The sequence below is a fragment of the Brachycentrus maculatus genome, unplaced genomic scaffold (genome assembly GCF_059751285.1).
Source record: "Brachycentrus maculatus isolate JH-2025_06_01 unplaced genomic scaffold, ASM5975128v1 h1tg000266l, whole genome shotgun sequence".
Classification (NCBI taxonomy): Eukaryota; Metazoa; Arthropoda; class Insecta; order Trichoptera; family Brachycentridae; genus Brachycentrus; species Brachycentrus maculatus.
This window is the reverse complement of record NW_028281017.1, coordinates 111,215-138,144: the sequence shown is the minus strand read 5'-3', so window position 1 is coordinate 138,144 and position 26,930 is coordinate 111,215. Positions and strand designations below refer to the sequence as shown.

Here is a 26,930-nt window from a genome sequence, read left to right as displayed (position 1 = left end):
AATTCTTGGAAGTTCTATATATATGAACCAATTTAGAAACTTTGTTCTTGAATCACTAGAACTTCACTAATATAAGAGTTTCTGCTTAATAAAAAAGCTTCTTTACATCTCACCAATAGATGTCTCTAGTGAAGTTCTAGTGATTCAAGAACAAAGTTTCTAAATTGGTTAATGTATATAGAACTTCCAAGAATTTGAGTAGTGTGGTTGTCAATAATGGGTAGAATTGGTGAATGTTACACGTGTGTAAAGTGATCACTTAAACCAGCCTATGACGGTCGTAAGCCCCGTAAATTCTCAGACTTCTATATTCTTCTTCATCTTTGATGAGATGTCAAAAAATAATATGATTTCATAATAATATGCATCTTTGTAACTGTGTCGCCTACTTTCAAAATCCCCGAGATCTAATTGTATAAGATTTTAAAATAAATCATCTTTCGGAATGCCAATTGTGGGTTTTATTGTTTAAAATATTTATATACTTGAAAACCCTGCTGAAAATACTTAAAAATAGCGTTGTATTTCAAATTCCGCTATATTTATGAAACCTACCTTCTGACCCATATCGACCAATCAGAGAGCGGGGATTGGTCAAAAATTAAGATAACGTCATTCCAAAAAATAGGAAAATTCTCTATTTCATATTATTTTATCTAAAGATAGACGAATCTTTGAAACGTAAATGTTTCCTGGAGAGTTATTCATTTTTTGTAAAATCGACTTACATGGATATGGTGGATTTTGAAAGTAAGTGACACAACTATGAATTCGCGCTAACTCAATTTATATACACACATTACAGAAAGTGTTAATACAACCATGTTTAAATAATTTTTATATTTTGACCGTTTCATACAATACCTTGTAGGAAATACAAAGGAAATATCGCCTTTTCCACAAAAAATATAGTTTTTACAATTCATGACTAAAAAATGCTTCAAGCTTATAAAATTAGTCTTCTGTTAAATCCCTTAAAATTTAAGAGTTGAAGACCAATATTATATATAACATCACGTAACATTACCCCAAAACGAGTTTTCCATTATTGCTTGTGTCTAGACTATTTCAATTGCAACTGTCATTTCTTAAAATAGTTCACTGAACCTTTCTAGAGAGCGTCTTGATGAGGTATTACAAAACTCCTAGACACAATTCAAGTGTTCACAATATTTTGAATCTGTTCAAATTTTTGTTTAAAAATTCTGAGTAAAGAGTCACTAATAAAACCTTAAAACAAGATTTATATTAATATCTTAACATTGATGAAGAAAAATATAAAATTTTGGGTCCGGTACAGAAATTCTTTTTATCCATTCGAACCCAATTTGGACTAAGGGTCTATAAATACCTAATCCTTCACTGAAACATTGCAATCGAAAACGTTGAAAATGCTTATAACAGCAACTGTCAAGAAGAAAGCTGTGCACCATAAACTTTTTTTGTATTGTGTGTTTTACTAATATGACAAATATTTTAATAAGATTAAGGTTTTATACTGACATTTCATGGTAGAACTGCATTTTATAGAATAAAATCACTTTTTTTTCATCTCACAAATAGATGTCTCTAGTGAAGTTCTAATGATTCAAGAATAACGTTTCGAAATTGGTTCATATATATAGAACTTCCAATCAATTGCTTTACGTATTTCTAATTTTTCTAGATTATCTAAACTAATTTAACTTTATGTAAGTAAATTTTCAAAACCCGTTGATTTCGTAAAATTATGGTCTTCAGATATAATAAGGTGATTAGCGAATTCAGGTTAGGCATCTTAGATTATTATTGAATTATCACCATGCCACAAAGTAAACGAAGTTTTAAAAAAACAAAATATATTATTGGCGAGTACGGCCAATTTAAACTGATTATTTATTTCAAATTAAATTCACAAAATTTTGGTGCACCGTGTATACTTACGTTGCGCGTGATAAACCAAGTCGCTTTCGTTACGGTCCCTGATTTTTATATGCCATCCCGTAAGATAATTGGCACGACGACACCATAAACACGACGTAGATAAACGTTGTGACGTATTCAATACGAGGAAATAATATGTGCCCATCAAACGGAAATAGGACCGTAAAAGCGATACTACCCTACTAAGCTCTAATGGCATTTCTGCACTATTAATTCTCTTCTTCTTACTTTTTTGACGTCTGCACAAAGGTGAAGAAGAATATGGAAGATTGGGTATTTACCGAGAATTCATTTGCTTGTATAATTGGTTACTTTCTACACGTGTACCATTCACCGTTCTACCCATGATTGCCAATCACAGTACTCAAATTTTGTATTTATCTTTCAACTAACACTTTTTTTCACATGCGAGTTCTCGGCACCATCTACGTTTAGTTGAGCTGATGAAAGGCTGGTTTAAGCGGTCACTTTATACACATGTAACTTTCATCATTCTTACTTATAACCCTTATCCGCACCCAATGGTGCATAGGGCACTTCATCGAATTGACGCAGTGTTATCTTGATCATTACTTGCATGAAGGCAAGGTGATCACTCTTGCGCTTCAGAAACTAGTCCAGGGTAATATTAAATAATTATTACAGTTAAAAATCACATTTTTTTTTGCACCCCCCTGGGAATCAAACCTGGGACCCCCAGCACGGTAGCTAAACACGCTGACTATTACACCACGGAGGCAGATGTGTGTTTATACATTGGTGCTATCGGCCAAAGGAATACAAAAAGCAAGTTGACATCTTCAGAAATGGGTATGTACTTCAAATGACAAGGTGCTTGTTGAAACCGATTGGAAAAAAGTAACAAAAAACAAAAAAGATTTAAAAGCATATTTTAAAAATTGTTATCATTAAATTCATTTAGTAATGACACTTTAAGTAAAGAGCTGACATGAAGCTCCCTGCTAAATAAAAAAACATTATTCATGTAATTTATATTTTAAGCACAAACTTTTAATTTTCCATTGTATAATTAATATGTAACTTTTTTTTCAAATCACTGATAAATAGTAATCAGTCTTGAATAAGAAGCGGTCAACTTCGAAACCGGTAGACATTATAATTTAATTAAACTTAAATTTTCATAGTGATTTTAAAACAAAGTAATATTTTAATTATAAAATCATATTCAACTCAACCATTTGTATGTAAGATAGTTGAGGAGTAATGTGTATCATGTATGTATGTATAATTATGTAAATATATAATTAACACTTACCATGGTATGTTGTTATTGTTAATTATATACTTTTGAGAGATTTAAATTGTATGTTTTTGGAAAAAGTATAGATAAAAATATGACAAAAAATCTTTTGTTTTATTTCAACAAAAAGCTAAAAATGTTTCCGCCCGGGATCGAACCGGGGGCCTTCCGCGTGTTAGGCGGATGTGATAACCGCTACACCACAGAAACGTGATGAAAACTGACAATAAGAAGAAGCATAGCCCGCGGTCATCTGTGAAATTATCACCGGTTTATGACAATCATTTAATAATCAAATACGTATTCACAACTGTATACACAAACATACACACACACACACACACACGCACACACACACACACACACACACACACACACACAAACATGTGTGTGTTTCCAAATATTCTTCGCCTCTTCCACGTTCATTCATCTCCTCTTACATACCCACCAATTTTTTCGACCCCTAACCTGATCACTTTCAAGTATTTGGCTTACCTGATCGTACCAAGCTATTCTCAGTATTTCTCTGCTCCTTTTTTCAACTACATTCGCCTCATAAATTTGTTCCTCACTCATTCGTTCCATTTGTCCAAACCATCTCAACACACCATTATTAATTTTATTGATAATGCTTATCTCAGCTTTGCATTCCTTCCTTATTTCATTACTCGAATATCTATCATACATCATTTTGTATTATTTTTTTATTATATAAAATATTTATATTTTTTATTATATAATTTTATATAAAATAATAATAAAAGTTATTTATTGTAATTGCAGACAGTTGGTAGAATTCCATATCGAATTGTTGGGTAATATATCCAAAATTAAACAAGGTTTATTAGTTTTTTATTTTTTTTATTTTTTATTATTTTTTTATTTTTATTTTTTTATTTTTTATTTTTTGACATCTTATCAAAGATGAAGAAGAATATGGAAGTCTGGGCATTTACGGGGCTTACGACCGTCATAGGCTGGTTTAAGTGATCACTTTACACACGTGTAACATTCACCAATTCTACCCATTATTGACAACCACACTACTCAAATTCTTGGAAGTTCTATATATATGAACCAATTTAGAAACTTTGTTCTTGAATCACTAGAACTTCACTAGAAACATCTATTGGTGAGATGTACAGAAGCTTTTTATTAAGCAGAAACTCTTATATTTTGTGAACAAGTATTTGGACACACTCAAAATGTTGTAAAGGTTTATTAGATTGAATTCTACATTTATTTTTGTATACGTTAATACGTGCGAGCGTTTCGTCTTATTAAGACATTATAAAACACTGCCAAAACACTGTGCAGTGTTTGATAATGTCTTAATAAGACGAAACGCGTCACGTATTAACATATCGTAGTCGTACAGAAGAAAGTGACCAACTACCAAAACGTAACATGTTCAGGAGGGCCATTTAAGTCACTATTGCTTGGCGAGAAAATAAACACCAATGCAGTTAGTCATTTTTAACTAGTCAATATATTATACTTCCAAGTTTAAAATCCTTTGAGATTTTTTCAGGGCAATATTAAGCTAGTAATATATCAAATAGTCAAAAGTCACATTTTTGTAAAACAATGCACTTGGTCATTTTCTCCTGTATGACTACTATATACATAAATAAATGTAGAATTCAATCCAATGAACCTTGTTTAATTTTGGACATATTACCCAACAATAATAAAAGTATTGGTTTGGAAAATTTATTTTAATTTATTTGTGTTTATCTTAAGGGAAATTTTAAAATGAAATGGAATCTATTTGGTGGTTTTGTTTCCGTTGTTTTGGGTACATCGGATTGTATAAATGTGCCTATAAACACTTTGATGAGGGTCCGGGTCTATTGAGAAATGAGTACAAAGGCGGGAACACTCAGTACCTTAGTACCGGAGACTTTGGGGAACATCCAGCTAGGCCTTTGGTGGAATTTAAAAACCGACATTTCGGATGCCCACTCATTTGGGTTAGCATCCACTCAAATTCGAGAAGTTTATTTTAATGTTCTCGAAACTGATACACAAAACACCAATAACATAAAATAAAATCAAACACATATCAAAATTTGTCGAAGGAATTTTGAGTATTGCGCAATTTTTACGTCATTTAAACCTATTATAATTAATTAATAATAATTGAACCCTTATCCGCACCCCAATGGTGCATAGGGCACTGTGTCATATAAACGCAGTGTTATCTTGATCGTTTATACATGAAGGAAAGGTGATCAGCCCTCCGCTTCAGGTACCAGTCCATGGCAATTTTGAATAAATATCACAGTGAAAAAAATCACTTATATTTATTTTACCCCCCTTGGGGATCGAACCCGGGACCTCCAGAACGGTAGCCGAGCGTGCTGACCATTACACTACGGAGGCGGACAAAACCTATTATAGACGTTTTAAATAAAACTCGTTTTTTTTCCACTTTTAAGTATGGTACTTTCTTCCAAACGGTTTTGACAAGCATGTTGTTATATTGAGGGATGGATATGTACTAAAAATGACTAGGTGGTTGCTGAAATCGGTTGGAATAAAATACCACTTTTGAGTTAATTTTTGTAAGACTGTTTAAAAAACCATAAATGCTCCCATCAATATATTATAAAAAAAAGTTGAGAGGAAAATTGTTGTTATTGTCAATTTTATATTTTTGAAAAATTTAAATTATACATTTTGGAAAAAAATATGACAAAAAATCATTTGTTTTATTTCAACAAGTAAAAAATGTTTCCGCCCGGGATCGAACCGGGGGCCTTCCGCGTGTTAGGCGGATGTGATAACCGCTACACCACAGAAACGTGATGAAAACTGACGATAAGATAAAGTATAGCCCGTGGTCATCTGAAAATGATCACTTGGTCAAATATTGGCATAAGTCTTATTTTTTTAATAATCAAATAAGTATTACTAAATTATTAAATTATAACTATACACACACACTTCGTTTAATATATGAATTTGCTAACAATTTTTACTAATTTGAAAAACTTTGTTCAATACACAAATTTGCCATTAATTTTAAATGATTGAAAAAACTTCGTTTAATAAATGAAATTGCTATAACTTTTAACTGATTGCAAAAACCTCGTTAAATATTTGAATTTTTAATGGATTTATTGATTTCAAAAATCTATTCTCTTTTTATTTGCCATCAATTTTAACTAATTTCAAAAACCCAATTGAGTTGAAATTATAACGAAATTGACATTGATAAAACTGAATTCAAAAACCCAGTTTTATTTATGAAAATGCCATTAATTTTAACTGATTACAAAAACCCTGTTTAACGAACCCGGGATATCATGTGCGATAGCCAAACTCAGAAACATATTTATTTTAAATTACAACATACAGATATTTCGTGTAAACAATTGATGAATTTCATTACATGTATCAGAAGTGAATGTTAATGTTTATACAGGTGATGATATTAGAGACTTTTCACAAAGTATGTATATTCTTATCGTCAGTGTTTATCAAGTTTCTGTGGTGTAGCGGTTATCACATCCGCCTAACACGCGGAAGGCCCCCGGTTCGATCCCGGGCGGAAACATTTTTTGTAGATACAAAAATTAAATACAGATTTTTAAATACAACGTTTAACAAATTAAGGCTTAAATAACAATAAGAAATCAATGCAATGTTTCAAGTTTCATGATACACATGTTTCAATGTAATCACTTATTCTGTTAATCTTTATAATTAATGATTTTTTTTTCACTTCAATAAAAGGTGTTTTAGGTGTATTTATATATTTCCAACATTTTGAGTGTGTCCAAATACTTGTTCACAAAATCTGGATTATCTCCAATTACAGGAGTTATTTTCATATTATATATATATTTTTTGACATCTCGTCAATGATGAAGGAGAATATGGAAGTCTGGGCATTTACGGGGCTGACGACCGTCATAGGCTGGTTTAAGTGATCACTTCACACACGTGTAACATTCACCAATTCTACCCATTATTGACAACCACACTACTCAAATTCTTGGAAGTTCTATATATATGAACCAATTTAGAAACTTTGTTCTTGAATCACTAGAACTTCACTAGAGACATCTATTGGTGAGATGTAAAGAATGCCCAGACTTCCATATTCTTCTTCATCTTTGATGAGATGTCAAAAAAAAATAAAAAAATAATAATATTTATATATTCATGTTCCAGTACATATGAGTTCACAACCACCATATTTGTTTAATTGGAAATATACTTATAATTTTGTGAAACCATATTTTCATGGTTAGAATGTGGGAAAATAAGAAAAATGTAATAAAATAGTCGGTGAAAACAGTTAACCGTTATTTGGAGAAACAAAAGGTTAAAAAAGGAAAAAAGCAATGCTGAGATCAGGTATGTCGAATACTTGATAACGGTCAGGTAAGGAGTATGTATGAGTAGATGCGTGAATGTCGAAGTGACAAATAATGTTTGCAAAGACAGAATGGTGTGGCGTTCTATTTTCTCTGCTTACTTGTTAGTTAGTTAGTTAGTTAGTTTCATATTATTTTTTAACAAAGGTGATGAAGAATGTGGAAGTCTGGAGCTGACGACCGTCATTGGCTGGTTTAAGTGATCACTTTACATCTCACCAATAGATGTCTCTAGTGAAGTTTTACTGATTCAAGAACAAGGTTTCTAAATTGGTTCATATATATAGAGCTTCCAAGAACTTGAGTAGTGTGGTTGTCAATAATGGGTAGAATTGGTGAATGTTACACGTGTGTAAAGTGATCACTTAAACCAGCCTTTTACTGTCGTCAGCCCTGTAAATGCGTGGACTTCCATATTCTTCTTCGCCTTTGATGAGATGTCAAAAAATAACATGAAAATATTTCCTTTAATTGGAGATAATTCAGATTTTGTGAACAAGTATTTAGACACACTCAAAATGTTGTAAAGTAAGTAAGTTATTAAAAAAAATACATAAAATATCACAAGTAAAAATAGAATCAGTTGAGGAAATATTTTTTTTTAGAAATTTCTGAATTATTGATTCACATATTAAGGCATTATTAATGCCCAGAAAAAGTTTAATAACTTTATCATTAAATTAAGTTTCGTTGTAGCATTCCTCACATCGACTGGTGGGACAAAACTGAAATGCTCCAAACACGGACTTATCTTAAGAATGCTAATGTTGGGACAGGGCTTATAGCTAAATGGAGGTGTTACATGACACGGGTCACATAGGTCCGTCGCCGGAATGGTCAAGGGGAGACAGGGGTGGGAGATTTTAAGGGAAGAATGTAAATAGGGTAGATGTGTTGTGCAAAGTAAACTTGGTAATAATGTTATTCTCAGAATTCAGATTTCTGAAAATAACACCTATCGAGAGAAATTTACAAGGAATAAAGCATATAATTGATAGCATAAAATAATAAAAATGTCGTTTTTTCTCCATGATTTTATTTTACCAGCAACCGGGTTTCGTCGTAACCGATATTATCACACTGGTTACGAGTCTGATGCAACCAACCAACCAGTCAAAAAAATAATTTTAGATTTTAATAAAAAAAACATGTAATAATAATATTAATAATAATAATTTTCAACGTTATTTTAGCTTGTCTAAGAGGTAAATTGTAGAGAAATTTTGTGAGAATATCAGTTTACTTTCAATTGCGACATTGCACTCCAGTGATGCTACATATCCAGCCCTCATCTGTGCTCTACAAGCAATTTCAAAGAGCTCTTCATCAGCCTCTACTGGAAGCTTGTTAGTCTTATTAGCCCATCTCAGATTTAGTAAAAATACATTAAAAAATACTACTTTTTATTAAAAAAATTGTGACATATGTTTCGATGCATTAAACTGTGTTTTACAACGAAGTTGAATGCAACAATAATGTCATACCACCTTGATCAAAAAGTTCCCGGAATAATTATCGCGTGGTGCTCTCGATCACCCGATTTGAGTTTTATTTTTCTTTTCTTAGGTTGCTACATCTGTCATTGATATTCTGTGAAATTTTCAGCTTTATAGCTTGATATTTTTAAAAGTGACGCCGTATTGAGGGGACATTTTGATCAAGGTGGTATTAGATTTTAATGAGTACTGGTTTATACAAAGTACAATTTTAATCAATAAAATTTATTTCGTGCTTCTAGGACAAATTTTAAAAGTCATTTTCGTTTAAAACTTGTAACACCTTATTATGCGTTAGTATGTATCTGTTTTTTTTTCATCTTTTTGATTACGCTTAGCGTATTTGAAGTACGATAATGTTAACTTAATATACAGAAATATTCCACCTTTTGCATTAAGAAATTCGTGAAAGCTTTAAATTAGTATTTTATCCGAGAAAAACTAAGCTTTTAAACGAACGACCCCTCACATAGAGGCCAAGGCAATACATTGCTCAGGCAAAATAAAATACCAACTTTGCGTACCCAATAAATAATAAAGATAAAGTTTTTCAACCCCTTTTTGTAGTTCCAGACTTAGATAAGCCGCCGGTTTTTTAGCTCGGTATTATATTTTTGTCTTGTTTTAAGGGTGTCCTTTGTATCTATGCGAATGAAAAAACAAGATTTTTATCAAAATGTCCAGAAATAAGCGTAAAGATAATGAAAATACCCAAAAATTAAATACAACAAGGCGGACAACACAAAAGACATTCTTACGTAACCCCGGAACGACTAAAGTTCTTAAATTGGGACTTCCATTTGCGGAATAAACATCACCGTGGTAGTTTTTGGTACCATTAAGATAAATTTAATTACTGTAGAGAAAATTGTAAATTTTCCCTGATATTTCATAAGGCTTCTAATTACGGGTATCCATCATAATAATTACGAGCCTTTTCATGTTTCGATAGATATTCAAACATAAAAGAAAATGTGTATCCTTATATCAAAAGTGACCTCATCCGACCTGAGGAGCGTAACACGATAAGTTTATTTTTAATTTAAGTTTTACCTAGTAAATACCACTATTTCTTACAATCTATTTTGACACGTGTTTCGATACATTCCGCATTATTTTAATACGGTATTTGAAAATCATGCGGAATGCATCAAAACACGTGTCGTAATAGATTTTCATAAAAAGTGGTATTTACTAGGTAAAACGCAAATTAAAAATGGATAGATTTTACCATAAAATGACTGCCGTATGAATTTATGAGTTTAATTTATTTTATTTATTTGCTCTAATATATTTTATATTTTCTTTTCATTCAATCATTAACTTCCAAAAATAAGATAAAATGACTCAAACTCTGTAACTTTTATTTTAAACGAGTCGGAATCTAAATCTCATTTACACTCAATGGTACATAGGGAATTTCATATTATCGAGGCATTATTTGGATTGTTATTTAAAGGGATACAACGCTTACACAGAATTTGATCACCAGCCGACCACCAGAGAGGTCACACGTCTCTTCAAGACCGATTAAAAAAATATATATTTTTTAGAAAATATATATAGAAAAAGAATTTATATGAATTTTTTAACTCTTTTTCTTTCAAACATAATTTTTATTAATTAATTTTTGAAAGAAAAAGAGTTAAAATAAATTTTCAATACATTATTATTAAGAAGAACAACTTTTGAATGCAAAAACAGTATTTTAAGAAAAAAATTAATTGCGTAAAATATTACCTGGATAAAGAGAAATTTTTAGTGACGTAGCGAGTACTTGGCCAAAAGTAAAAGACAGTGGTGTAGTAGCTTAATTATACATATTAATATGCAAAACATGTTTGAAAAAATCCTATTGCTAAAAACCCAGATTTGTGAATAAGTATTTGGACGCCCTCAAAATGTTTTGAAGTCAATGTAATTTATATTTCACTGGATATCAAAGTTGTGTACGCACGAATAAAATAAATGCTACATTTTTCCAATCAATCATTTCACGACACGACTGTTTTTGATATATATGTAAGTATACAATCATGGACGTAGACATTCATGGTCACTGATAACTGAAGAAAAAATATGTTTTTTTTTTGTATATTATTATACGTATAATTGATGTACCGTGTGATTCTATTACTGATATTTCAGTTGGAATAATCGGGGGGTATTTATGAGGAGATACATAAATGTATCACAGGCTAATAATGTTTGCAAGGACAAATTCGTGTGGCGTTCTATTCTCTCTGCCTAGCTCTGTGGAGAAGCGACGTGATGGTTAGCTAGTGAGTAAGTTTATAGTTTTTTGCCTTTGACATAGTCTTCTTCTTCTTCTTCTTCATCTTGTTGTAGGCCTTGTGGTCTATTTCAAAGAGGGATTTGCCTCCTGCAATGTCGATTCCCAGCTATCGACCCATCTCTTCGGTCGTCTGCCCAGGAGTCATATACCATGGGGTTGGCCATACAGCGTAAACGATAGTATTTATATACATACATTGTATACATAGACATAGTAAATTCGATAAATTTAAATTGCCCTCGTCAATATTCATTAAAAATGACGCTTCGTAAATGAGACGAATATTTTTATTATTAAGTATTATTGTGGAACGAATAAGGGAGGAAAGAACGGCTACAGAAATTAACAAGCCAATTATTGTTGAAAAAAGGAGCAGTAGAAGACCATGGGAAACTTGGTATCAACTTGTAAGTCTAACAGTTGAAAGCGGTGAGGTCAAAGTTGGCAAGATGCTTGAATGTTGAAAAGTCGAAGGTTGTTTGCAATGACAGATTGGTGTGGTGTTTTATTCTCCTACCTACCCCCGTAGAAAGCGTCGTAATGGTTAAATAATTATTTTGTTTTATATTAAAGCTTTTATTTTATTAATAACAACATCCCCTTTGCTCTTTCATCCCCATAAACAGTTGTTGAATAAAAAATATTATTGAATTCGTTTATAAGAGATAATATTATTTGAAAATAGTCCTTTGTAAACACGAAAAATATTTTATAATAAATAATATCCATCCTGCTAAAAATACTTTTCCAACACAATCAGGTATTCAGATATTATTTTTAAATTTACCGAAAAATCTTGTTTGTCGATATTGACGTGTGTGAGTGTTTTATCTGTTACATATTTATGAAATATAAAAACGTTACTGTTAGCGATGAAAAAAAACTCATTTTTTATATATCGTGATATATTATTTTCCCTGTAAAGAATATTCTATTCATATTTCCGTCAGATAAGTAAAGGGGAAAGTATGTTCCAAGCTTAATCCTAATCTCGGTATATTTTATTTTATTTCGTCCTTGCTTGTACAGGATGGCGCAAAATTAATCACTCTATAAGAAGATGTCATAATTTTTGCAAATGACGTCGTGTGTCACTAATATTTGACGTTTATAAACAAGACAGCTGCAGTATACAAACAGATATAGGGTAGCGCAAAATTTGTGTATTAATTGTTCAATCAAACACAGATTTTTTTTACATAATTTATATTTGAATCACTAACTTTGTGATTGTCCATTTCATAATTAACATTTTAATTACAGATTTTTTGAGTCTACTAAGTGTTATTTTATTGTTGAAAAAACACATTAAAATTAAAACTGTGACAATTGTTTCGCCTAGTTATGGTATTTTCAAACAATTGTGAAGATTCAATGGACTGACGGTCCTTATATAGTTTTACAATTTTAGGTACATGTAGTAATAGTTTTAACATGTGCAGCAATAATTTATGGGAGACAACAATGCCACCCTGTATAAGATGAGGTAGATTACGCTTTTTACAGATACGCTAAAAAGTAGTAAAGCCTCAGTACAGACAGCAGCTACCAAAAAATACTGAAAATACTCGGCAACCTTTAAATAAAATAAAAAAAACGTTTAAAGTTCATTTTGTAATATGATAAAATATATGGCAATATTTGAAAGTAAAGCATTTACTTATTTATAGATTAATTCGGTAAATAATATAGCTAATCTGTCTTGATAAAGAAGCTTTTAGCTTCGAAACCGGTAGATATTAGAATTAAGTTATAATAAAATATTTTTCGTGATTTAAAATAAACATACATTTTATTTTAATTATTTTGTATATTTCTTGTACTTGACCATTATTTAAATTTCTAAGCTATCCATTCAAAAGGATTTAAAATACTTGACATATCGCTCACTCCTTTCAACAACGTCATATATAAAAAAATGATTTTTCAGAGGATCGTTTTTAAAGTTCAAAAATATAATAAAAAATATATTTAAAGCCACTTTTTAACTTTTTACTATGCAACGAATCTTCTTAGGTAAAACCTGAATGTTTTTTCTCCATTTGAAAAATATTAAGCATATTCAAAAAAAATAAACAATACCTTTTCTTCAAAATGCAAAAACACCACTTTCTGGCCTGTAGCAGGTAAATATTAAGTTAAAAATATGCCGCTTTTGCTGGGATACAGTACATTTTCTAGGCATTTGCGAAAACATGACAATTGACAATTTTTGGTATATGACGTTGTGGAAAGGAGTGAGCGATATTAAATATGTGGTCTAACTAGCCAATACTTAAATTTCCAGATAAACATCTAATACAATATACCTTCAGGAAACTTGATACGATTTCCATCGAAAATTGAAAATGTCGAGCTGTGTACACTAAAGAGGGAAGTTTGTGCAATTATCCATTATGCAGTACATTTTCAGTACAGCGTGCTATATATGTAGGAGCATATGTCGGAAGAGCGGTGCACTGTCACACCTTCCTAGATCCATTTGATAAAATAGATTTATTTATCCCCAAACAAATCGAGTCTGTAGTACTCTGTTAGGAATTCCATTTCTCGGGGATGTAAATTGCGCCATACACAGGGAATCTGCAGACTTTCAAGTATACGGAATGTTATATTGTTTATGTAGGGTGACACTTTATACGTGACCGATTTCATATAAAAGCTCTACAGTTTTATTTCTATTTTTAAAATAAACGTTACACGGAAACCACATATTTTCCACCACCATACTAGTTTTTGTCCGCCTCCGTGGTTCCAGAGATCCCGGGTTCGATTCCCAGGAGGGGGGTCAAATAAATATAAGTGATTTGTTTACTCTTATATTTATTCAATATTACCCTGGACTGGTACCTGAATCGGAGGGCTGATCACCTTTTCTTCATGTGTTAAGGATCAAGATAACACACCTTTTCTTCATGTGTTAAGGATCAAGATAACACTGCACTATATGATGCAGTGCCCTATGCACCATTGGGGTGCGGTTAAGGGTTTGAAAAAGTATACTATTTTTAGTCATTGGATTGTCAACACTTTTGAACGACAATATTCTGACTTTTGATAAAAAAATGGTCTTTAAAAAGAGGAATGAAAACCCCCATCAATCAAATGGAAAACTTAATATTTAATAAACAAAATGAAAAAATGTTTTTTAAAACTTTTATTCGTAGTTATGGCAAATAAAAACATTTTCCCGAAAGCTAATCCGGCAGTCCCAGTTTCAACCCTAATGTATGGAAGTAAAACACGGAGTTGGCAAAAGAAGGATGTATATTGACTGAATGTATTCGAAATTCGTTCTCTCAGACGAACTTGCGGTAAAAAGGTTGTATGTTTTTATCACAGCAAACACTCTGTGAAGTCGTTTTAATGAAAAATCTTACTTCATTTTATCGATATTTTATTTTTATGATAATGACTTTTGATTTTTTATCCATTTTAAATTTAATAAATGATAAATTTTTTGATTTCGAAATTAAAGAACAATAAAAAACTAAATACAATAAAAAAATACATACAGTAAAAGAGTCTTCGAGATAGAATAAGAAACGCCAGGATTAGGGAAATATGCGAGATCGAAGATGTCGTTAGGTGAGGAAGACAACGAAGGAGACAATGGTATGCGCATGTGAGGAGAATGGAACTATCCAGACTCCCCCACATCGTACTGTACGGCCATCCCATAGTAGACGACTCCCGGGCAGACCACTAAAGAGATGGACTGACAGCTATGAATCGACATTGCAGGAGGCTAATCCCTCTTAAAAACAGGTCACAAGGCCTACACCAAGAAGAAGAAAAAAGGGTAAATGCTGCACCAGTAAGCTATAACAATACATAATCTAAAAAAAAAAATCTTATGCAATATCAAGTTTTTTTTTTCTATGGTAATCTCATTTTTATTAACATTTTTAATTAGTTTTCCGAAATGAAATACTTTGATCTTTTTTTTATCGATAAAAAAAAAGAAATAATGCTTTCAAAAATTGAATCAATGAACAAAACAGTAATTGTATGCATTTAAAAACAATGTATGCATTATATGCATTTAATGTATGCACCCGTATGCATTCAAAATCAAATCCATAAATGAAGTAACTTTCGGTGAACATTATTATTTTAATATAAAAATAAAACACAAACCTTTTCAGTAATATGAATTTCCTAGTCACTTTATTTGAATTCTCAAAGCTGTGTTTTGTATGAGTTATCCTCGCTCCTGTCGGACTCACCTGTATGAAAAGGCTCCTGGATACTCACGTATAGTTTGATGGTGGCGGAAAACGCCGAGCTTTTCCGAAAGCGCCCGAACCCCACCGTCGGGGGTTGCAATGTCCGTCAGTCGGCCTAGGGCTACCGTAGACGTGGTACGTCGGTCGTGCGTCGCAGTTTTTCGTCGGTTTTCGCGATCTCTGCCGCGTAAAGGTGTTCGGATTGTCGGTCACGAAAAGGAATTATTCCGTGCGAAACGTATTTTTGTGAAAAATCATACCTCATGAGATTAAAAATGCAAATTAAATAAGAGTGAGATTATTGTACTAGTGTGAATCGTGTTTTTTTTAAGAAAGGTAAATATTTAAAAAAAATATATTTCCAATTACAGCAGAAAGATAATCATCATTCATATTATATTTTTGAACCTTAAAACATTTTAATAGACAAAATAAGTGTGTAATATACAAAATTAATAAAATATTGTTAAGGATCAAAAAACGGTATTTTGTCAAAACAGTATACTTAGTCTGTATTTATTAAATCAGTTTTTTATCGTAATGTTATTTTTTTATCTTTCAACTATTACATATTTTTAAAAATTAAAAAAAGGGTTATAAAAAGACTTACTCACTGTATTAAATGTTGGCCAAAGTCAAAAAAAAAATCATTAATCAATGTTAACATAGTTGAAACATTGTCAATAAACTACAAAGTTATTTTAAACAATTTTTTTCTCAATTATCACCTTAAAAATCTTGTTCATATTTTCTTCAATAATAATCAATAAAGGTCGATGTATTTGAATGAAATAAAATGAAAAATATAACACTGATACTCTGAAATATCTCGGACTTCAGAAAATATGAAAGGAGGATATATATCATAAGATTTTCTTTGAAAAATATCATAAAAGGGTAATGATAAAGCTTTTTTAGTACAGGAATGTAGTTGGAAATAGGAGAAAGGGAAGATCAAGAAAAGCTTAGCATTATAAAAATTTCAAATACTTGAAAGTGGTAAGGTCAGAAGCCGGAATAATCGGCAGGTATGTGTGAGGAGATGCATGAAATGAAACAGGTGAAAATTGTTAGCGAAGACAGGGTATGGCATTGGTATTGCGTTAAATTGGTACGGCATTCTATTCTCTCTGCCAACCCCTCCGGTGAAACGGTGGATTGTTGGTTTGTTAGTTAAGGTTTTCCAAGCGTCCATAAAAACAAAAAAAAACAGCTTTTGAAATATACATAATGTTTAATATATTTTAAAATCCATATTATATTATTTAAAATAAAAATAAAATATTCGCATTTGTTATTTGTTATCTATTATTGCAATGTGTTTGAAATAAAATTAATTGTCTTAAATTGCTTATAAAAAGCTTTCAAATATTACAAAGAATGTTCTCATTGACTTTTGAATTCTGCATCTTTAACCATAATAGATTATTTAAAACTTTCAATCAATTTAAAAAAAAAATACTACGTTAATATGTATTTAAAAGTTGACGTAAAATAATGTCTTGTTTTTTTCGATATCGAGATATAATGATATATATATTTTTTAAATTAGACTGTTCTAGAGCGCGTAGTTTACTTTTCACGTGAAATTAATGTTAATGACGTCAAAATCAAAATAACAGTTTCTTCCGAAATTACTACAAACTAACATCCGGCAGCAAGTCATGGAAGCAAGAGTGAGATATCTGTGGGTCTATTCTGGTTTTTCCAAAATATACCAGTCATCAATATTATGGAGCCTACCCACGTTTCTGTCCGCCTCCGTAGTGTAACGGTCAGCACGCTCGGTTACCGTATTGGAGGTCCTAGGGGGAGGTCACTCTAATATTTATTCAATATTACCCTTGTACCTGAAGCAGAGGGCTGATCACATTTCCTTCATGTAGATTTATATTACCCACTGACACTTCGTGATGGAATTGCATTTTTAATATATTATTAGATTAAAACCAATATTTTTAGCTTTCCCACTTTATTTTTATTTGACCAGCGACCGGGTTTTGTCGTTACCGACATCATCAGACTAGTGGACATCAGACATCCAGTCTGAAGCTATACAAATTGTAACATAACAATTTGTATAGCCTCCCACCAGTCTGATGATGTCGGTAACGACGAAATCCGGTCGCTGGTCAAATAAAAATAAAGTGAAAAAGCTAAAAATATTGGTTTTAATCTAATAATATATTTCCTTAAATGATGAAGTGTCCTATGCACCATCGGGTGTAAATAAAGGTTTGAAAATACATTGTCAATTTCAAACAAAAACATGTAAATGAATTAGGTTTGGTCACGTATCTAATTTTGAGCCATAATAATCAATTAATATATTCAAACCTTTAATTTAAATTAAGATAAATATATTTTCTTGAAAGTCAGTTTTGATTTTAACTAATTTGATGGTTTGTTTGTATATTTTACATCATAAATGTCTTCAGAAATAAAATTTTTACACCATAGAATACATAAATTGTCACAATCGTGTGTCAGTAGATTGAGATACACTTTCCATAGCAGTGAAGGTATGAATTTGCCACTTCTTGCTTTGGAAAATCGTGTGACGTATAGTAATAGTTTGTGTCACAAATCATGATATAAGTCACACAAATTGTAGTTGACATAAAATTATTTGTTCCAAATATACATATGCTATGTTTGCTCGAAATACATTGTCAAGTGTAATACGAGTAGGCTACGTCACCATTTGTGAATTCACAATAATATGTATATATGTTTTTTTTAAATTGATAATTTCTACATATTTTAGCTTAACAAATACGAGTTAATATTACACATGCACACGCACAAAACACTTAACAGCAACAAAATTGATATAAACGCTTTCTTTACTAACGATTTTTCTTAAGACTTACCTTTAACGCTAAGCAAATTTGTACAAATAGCAAAGAATACAATCAATTGACAAATATATTCATAATTTCTGTACCAATCGTTTGATTTTATTTAATTAACTGCCAAAAGCCGACTAGCCGGCTTTTTGCTACCAACCGTAAACAACGAAACACCGATAAGTCGGTTTTTCTACCCTACGTACTGGAAAAACTCTCACAATTATTATTATTATTTTTTCTATTTTTTTTTTCATCTATTTATTTATTTATTTATTTATTTGTTTTCTTAATACATAGATATATTCAAATATACATATTCATTTCATATATACATTTATTATACGTATTACGGCTCTTTAGGCATGGCCTGTGTTGAGCCGAATAATGTTAATACAATTTTTATATGATTTTTTTTATTTTTTAATAATATTTTTTTTTAACTATGAGATTATAAACATAACATACAGGAGATACAAAAATAATTTACAGTTTAAAGGTTTTTCAATAAGACAATTACACCTGGAATTTAAATTATTCACTTTCTACCTTATATTTATAATTATGTATTTATACGAGTATATCACTACATCGATTAGAAATTTCAACTTTCAATCTAAAAGGGATATATAAGGTACTAGATATTAAAAAAATATATGTTCACTATTATTTGTCAAAATTTCACATGTTGAAGACAGTATTTTAAATAAACACTTTATGTATTGGAATGAATCACAATGCATTTTCGCTTACAATTTCAGGTGCAAAAATACTGTATTCAACGTGTAAATTTATAACAATATTACTTTATAAATCCTTTATGATATGATCTAAAACACCATTTAAGTTGGCAATGGATAAGATCAATAAGATGGAAATACTCGATAAGATAGCGGAATGTTTAATATATTGAATAACATCCTCTCAAGCATCTGCATTCTTGAAATTATTCATAGGTATTGACACAGTTGAAAGGGTAGTAATCAATCGCCATGTTTACAGCAAATACTGAAATGGGTTCAGGGTCTATATTTATATTACTATGCAGATTGTAAATATTATATTCGTACTACATTAGCGTGTCTGGATACCTTGAATAAATCATTTGCTCTAGAATTAATATTTTTACTGTAATACAGGTAAGATGTGTTAAGAATCATTAATTACTGCTCTACGATTAGGTAATTCGGTTAGCAAATGTATGAATATATATATAAATATAAATATATATATATATATATATATATATATATATATATATATATATATATATATATATATATATATATATATATATATATATATATATATATATATATATATATATATATATATATATATATATATATATATATATATATATATATATATATATATATATATATATATATATATATTGTGTGTATATTTATATTAATATACATTATATTATTTTTTCTGAAATAGCTATCTCTACCTTTGCGTGAAACTCTCACATTTCATAAATAATAATCCACACGTCGAGACAATATCATTAGTGAAGTGATTAATTTATTAGTGTGGATGTTTGCTCTTTGCTAAATACTACTAATAAGATTGCTTTCGAAACACTGACTTTTGTTATTTCAAGTTTTGCTTACAAATCAAACATCGTTATTATTTTTTCCCCAAGAACGAAACACGAATAATATTATCCACACAATACAAGTTTATCCGTAACTTTTAGTCCAATAATTTATCACAAAGCAAGCAACAACAAAAAAACTATGATATTTATCAAAATATTCTGTTGCTGTCAAAATATATCTCGAATTTATATATCATTATTCACCCGATTCGAGGATTTAACATGTAATTTGTGATATTTTTATTTGAACAACATTATTGCCCTTTATTTGCGTCACGACATACAATATTTGTTTTATAATTATTTGTAATTTATTTTTATATATATTTCATCATACACATAAAAAATGAAAATAATGCTTTTATTTGAGGGCACATTTTAAAATTTATATTATCCACTGACACTTCGTGATGGAATTGCATTTTTAATATATTATTAGATTTAACCCAATATTTTTAACTTTTCCACTTTATTTGGAATATTAAATAAACTGGAAAAGCTAAAAATATTGGTTTATATCTAATAATATATTACATTTAAAAATGCTTATTAATAAAATTTTATAAATTTTTTTTTTTATTTTTTTTCCGTAAAGTCTATGTTTTTAGAGGCCGAAAAATACATAACAAACACCCAAAATAATTCAAAATAAATACATCTTGCATTTATTTTGCAATTGGCGGGAATCGAACCCGCGACACCAGTTTTGCAGTCGAGCTTATACCCTACTACGCTACGGCGCCTGTTAAAATCAAATACGACATGGCCGAATGATGCGATCTGTTTCAGATCTACCCAGTTTCATTTTCCTTTTCATCACAAATAGCTGTTTTATACTTAGTTTCTATTTTCAATGAATTTATGGAAATTCGAATTTGGAGGAACAACAAAAAATAATTGTATTTATGGATTGTGTCCAAATTTTTATTCACAAATTCGAGTTATTTAAGAAAAAATATTAAATATTCATGGAAAATGAAGAAAGACTATTTGTGGTAAAAAATGTTAGTCTAGGTAATCACTAAGCATTTACAGTACATTTCAATATAATGAAATATTAAAAGATATAATTAACAATTTTTTTTTATTTCGACATGTCAACATAGATAAAAAAGAATATGGAAGTATGGATATGATCTTTCAGAGGCTGTAACATTCACCAATCTGCGCATAATTGATAACCACATAACATTTACTTTTGGAACCTGTAGATATACGTACTATATAATTGATACGTGAGTTCTTAGGATTTATTTATCAGAGATCCTCATGAAATACATATATGACTAAATCCAGCCTGTGACAATTTAAAACCCCTGTTTATATCCAGACATCCAATTTATTCTTCATCTTTATTAAAATGTCAATTTAAAAATACTTCTAAGTAGAAAAACACAGATTTGTGAACAAGGATTAGGATAAACTTAAAATGTGGTAACTGAAATTAATACAATAATTTTTAAAACAAAACATCAAATTGTATTTTAAAGATTTTATATTTACACCTGTTAGTGCGAATATCTATAGTTCTAATAACTCGTTGTGTTTACATAATCGAACTCAAAAATAGTCGTTTCCAAGAGTTTTATTTTTATATTTAAATCATTACGTTATTTTCACAAAGTGAATTCTGGACAAAAAATTATAAAAAAATGTAACTTTGTTCATAACTAAGTTTAACTAAGTTTCATTTTTCGGTTTGTAATTTAATATATTTTTAACGCTCCGAGGGATAAAAATGATTTTGTGTAGACACATATTCATCATGTTAACATCTTTCAAGACTTATAGGGATGGCAGACAATAAAAAAACAACCCCTGAAGTAAGTAAAAATACTCCCGGAGTAATGATTGTGGGGGATGCAAGTATATTACAGCCTGCTCCAGCGAGGTGATGGCAGGAATTTGTATGGAAAAATACAAATTTGAATGAAAAGTGAAATGTAAGTAAAGAAAAGCTTCATGTTTGACTGAATAATGCTGTCAGAAAAGACAGGTGATGGCAATGTTGGAGAGGTGGAAGGAAAATAACGTGTTTTGAAGAAGAAAGAGACTTGAACCTCGTATTTAAATTTACAAGTAAAATATTAGCTATGAAATTTAAACAAATAAATTGTATAATTTATACCTATAGCAAATTTATGATGAGTGTGTATTGTTTATAGTTGGAAATAGGAGCAGAGAAAGATCGAGGAAAACTCACTAAAGTAGACTGAACTAAAAGCGATCTCTCAAAGAAATGTACGGCATAACGATGTATAATATATGTTAGAGTGGAGAATTATCTATAAAATTAGGAAAGGTGTGTTTTCTGAAGAATACTTGGAATGATCAAGCATTTCAAATTCTTGAAAGTTTTCAGGTCATGATTCGAAATAATTAGCGGGTATGTATGAGGAGATGCATTAATTATTTATAAAGATGATTATTTATGTCCGTGGCGTTCTATTCTCTCTGCTTATCCCTGCGGGGAAGCAGCATGGTAGTTTATTGTATATATATATATATATATATATATATATATATATATATATATATATATATATATATGTATATATATATATATATATATATATATATATATATATATACATATATATATTTATATATATATATATATATATATATATATATATATATATATATATATATATATATATATATATATATATATATATATATATATATATATATATATATATATATTTATATATATACTCGTACATTTAGTTTGTTTGAAGTATTCAGTACCTAATACGATGTTTAAAAAAACATTTTCGACAGTTAAGAAAACTTTAAAATATTTTATTTGTTAGATATTAAGATATACATGTAGTAATAAATAAAATCCCTTTTTTTTCCCTAAATTTCAGTTGATCATTGTAATTGATATGTTTTTTCCTCTCCCTCTCTATCCTCTCTTATTTATTTTTTTTATAATGTATTTTATTTCTCAAAGCCAAAATAACTCGCCAAAGAGTGAAGCTTATACGAATAAAAAAACAATATTTTTACGACATTTTAATATTAAATACACATTTACCAATTACCAATAAAATATTCTACATTTCGTTTAATGTATTTTTGTTATTATTATACTCTTAAATTAATATGAAACTCTGTATTGAGTAAAATATAATAATAAAGCTCTAAGCAGTATGTCTTCGAATTCATAACTATTCATTGGATATATCCAACATAATAATCCTCCCTAATAATTTCAAGGGGTTGTCCTTTTCGTATACGCGACGAAAAAGCTAATGAAAGCAATATGGACCAACAAAATATTGTGTCCGAAGTCCAATACTCGAAACAATAATCCGTCGCAAGAAGGAGCAATAGTTTTTCCACCCTATCGTAAGAGGGAGGATATATATTATATTATTCGGTTTATAGAGAAATTCTTTGTTTTGTCCTAGGGGTGACCTGAGATAAATTGATGTATTTGTAGGAATTATATGTTCATATACTCATGTAAAAATGAATTGAGTACCTATAGCATTTTTACATATACTCATGTAAAAATGCTATAGGTACTCAAATGATATACTTACACATTGTTAGCCGTTATAAAATATGTAATTTAAAACATTATGTAACTAGATTTTATGAAAAGCGCTTGCGATAAAAGTTTATCTAGCGATATTTTTCTTTGAAGAACAACAGGTGAAGCTTCTTTTTAACCTTGAGCTAGGCGTGTGGCATTGTTAGTGAAGAATGAGCGAGTGAACAATTATCACCCAAAGTTTAAAACCATAATTTCATAGATGAAGTTTTAAATAAATTTATTGAATACTTATTTTTATGAACATAAAACATTTTTGAAAATAGATAAAATATTTTAAAAACCTTAATTAGATAACAACACTTATATTTGGTTGTAAAACAATTGTATTCGTATCAAATTGTCCACGCATACCCACTGTCGACATTCGACACAAAATTCTCAGGTCGACTTGTCAAAAATCTACCAGTAAATTCAAGTGGGTGACATTCGTCAACAGCTTCAAATAAAACATTTTTCCTACACAACAGTACAATACAGAAGTCATCTGCAAACTGAAAACCAAGCGGAATTCATTTTGAGTAGGTATGATAATCCAAAAATGACACGTTAGGCAGTTTTTAAAATAGTTTATTTTAAAAACATCTAGGTGACACATGTCAACCATACATACACCCATACACCCAATACAGGGTTAAATGGCTTGTCTGGAAAAACAAAAATATCAATTAAGTGAAAAAAGCGATAAAAAACTATATTGTGCACAAATATGTCCTTGATTTTATATCATCGAAATGAAATAAATTCATCCCTTTTTCAATTATGGACATGAACTTTAAGTCAAAGAAGGTATAAACTACTCGCATGAATAAAAAAAGTATATATATATATATATATATATATATATATATATATATATATATATATATATATATATATATATATATATATATATATATATATATATATATATATATATATATATATATATATATATATATATATATAAACGTTGAAATATACTAACGAAATTACTTTTTTCCTTGGTAAACGCCACCATTTCATAAAACCTATGTCAAAAATGATGCATGCAAGCATAAAAATACGTGTCAATAGATTTTAAGAAAAAGTGGTTTCTCCAAAGCAAAACTTAAATTTGAATTACCTAAATTTGAACTACCGAATCCATTACAGAATTAGTTTTTAATATTAAAATATAAAGGGAATATTTTGACATAAAAAATTTACAAATGTATAGGGAACTTAAAATACGTAACACGTAACGAAATCTGTGAACTGATCGGCGTGATTATTACCACAAAGTTACTGCCAAATGAATTAATGAAAATTACTCAAATAAAAAAAGCTTTCTATTTTGAATTGTAGTGTTGTATGGGAGGAAATAAATGTAAGAATCTTCTCAATTTTTTCTCGTTTCTCGGCTTGATGGATGGGTTTTCTTAATCAGCTTTCACGGCATTCTCGGTTTCTTTGTCCATTTCTGGCGAGCGGTCATCAACAGTTGTGTTAATTTAGTTTCGCATCGTAAAAACACCCCTAGGTGCTGGAGCGAATACGTATACGTACAAAAGCGATACGTGGCGGAGGCGTTTGCACAGTTAACGCGTCTTTATTGGTTTCAAATAAAAAGCGTCATAATATTTGCCAAGTAATGACTACGTCCCTGAAGAATGACTCGTTGGCTTTTAAATGTCAACTCATAACGTAACGTTTATTATGATAATTACTAAATTTATAGTGAAAAATCTTGATGTAATATATCGTGGGTAAACTGGCAAAAAACGTTAACTCTAAATCCCTGATTGAATAATCCCTGTTATTTAAAGCTTCAAGCTTGAATAAAATACCCGCTATTAAACTTAAAGTTCAATTTACTTTAGAATAATACGAATATGACATTTCAAACTACTTCGTATATTTTGCCAGTTTATAGAACATTGAACTCTTTATAATACTGCATCATAAAGTCAAAATTGCATATTTTCGATTTATATTATCAGAGTTATATAATATCTAAGATAGGCACATAATTATTCTGATAATTGTTTTTATTTAAATTTATTGTAACACATCTTCAAGGCATTTTCAAACAGCATGCTAGAATTAAAAAAGGAAGGAAAAAATACATCGTTTTCATATTTATTAAAATTTTTAAGGTTGATTTTTTTTGTGATTCTTATTTTTATTTCATTTTTCATTTTTAAGAGTTGTTTTACAACGTTGCTAATTATACAGAAATTTTTAAGAAATAGCGATATTTATCAATAAAAATTAAAATTAAAATTGATAGATGCTAACACAAAGTGGCTGTCATTCCAATTGATGATATAACATTCTAACTTACCAATATTCCGCCTTACATTAGGGGTAGGCAGAGATAATACTAACCACTTTCAAGTATTAGAAATATTTGATAATGTCAAGCTTTCTTCGGTTTTCCTCTGTTCCTATTTCGGCTACGCCTGCTTCATAACAAGAGACCATAGCAGAGGAAGACCGAGAAAAACTTGTCGTGATTAAGTATGTCATATACTTCAAAGTGGTCAAGTTAAGAGTCGAAACAATCGGCAGGTATATATGAGGATCTCTTACATACCCGCCGCATAATGCATCTGAATGAACGTGGAGAGGCGAAGAATGTTTGCAAGGACAGAAACGTGTGGCGTTCTATTCTCTCTGCCTACCCCTGCGGGGAAGCGGCGTGATGGTTAGTTAGTTAGTTAGTTAGTTAGTTTGCCTCATAACTTTTTTATCTCTATATCACATATCAATTGCCAAGTATAAGTATAAAAGAAAATGCATAAATTTTTAAAGCTTAAATTTAATTGATTAATTCCATAAAATATCATTGTTGTTTAATTTTTTCAAATCTACAATTTGTAAAAGAAAATGCCATCTTAAAGCTTCTGTAAACTGGTCACCCAGAGTTAAGCTTTGACGATGATCTTTCTCGGGATTGTATAATCCTTTCAAAAGCTCCGACAACAAAAAGTATTCGAGCTAAATTCCCACTGTATATTATTTCATCCGGGATTTCGTTAAATTTCTACATGGGATGTACACAATTGTCTTCCAGAAAATAAATGGTTTTACAAGAAGTATTTTAACCGAATAAAATTTCTTAAACTGTTACACTTATTTGTCCTCAATAAACGATATGTTGTAAAAATATCGGTCTTCGATATTTTTACTAACGATTCGCGGCTGATATTTTCTATAGCGAGCAAAAATCATACTTACAACATTTTGAGTGAGTTCAAATATTTGTTTACAAATTGTAGTTTTCTCCACATAGGAGTTATTTTTACATTTCTCAACATAAATGATGAAGAATGTGCAAGTTTTGGTATTTACAG

General features: G+C 30.1%; 3 non-coding genes across 3 annotated transcripts; 1 reads left to right on the top strand and 2 right to left on the bottom strand.

Annotated features, from left to right (window-relative positions):
- Positions 1–3,321: 3,321 nt before the first annotated feature.
- TRNAV-AAC (transfer RNA valine (anticodon AAC)) lies at positions 3,322–3,394 on the bottom strand. Its single transcript has one exon. It is a non-coding gene; the product is annotated as a tRNA-Val (tRNA).
- A 2,524-nt stretch (positions 3,395–5,918) lies between these two features.
- On the bottom strand, positions 5,919–5,991 carry TRNAV-AAC (transfer RNA valine (anticodon AAC)). The gene has a single exon. It is a non-coding gene; the product is annotated as a tRNA-Val (tRNA).
- A 682-nt stretch (positions 5,992–6,673) lies between these two features.
- On the top strand, positions 6,674–6,746 carry TRNAV-AAC (transfer RNA valine (anticodon AAC)). The gene has a single exon. It is a non-coding gene; the product is annotated as a tRNA-Val (tRNA).
- The last annotated feature ends 20,184 nt before the right edge of the window (positions 6,747–26,930 follow it).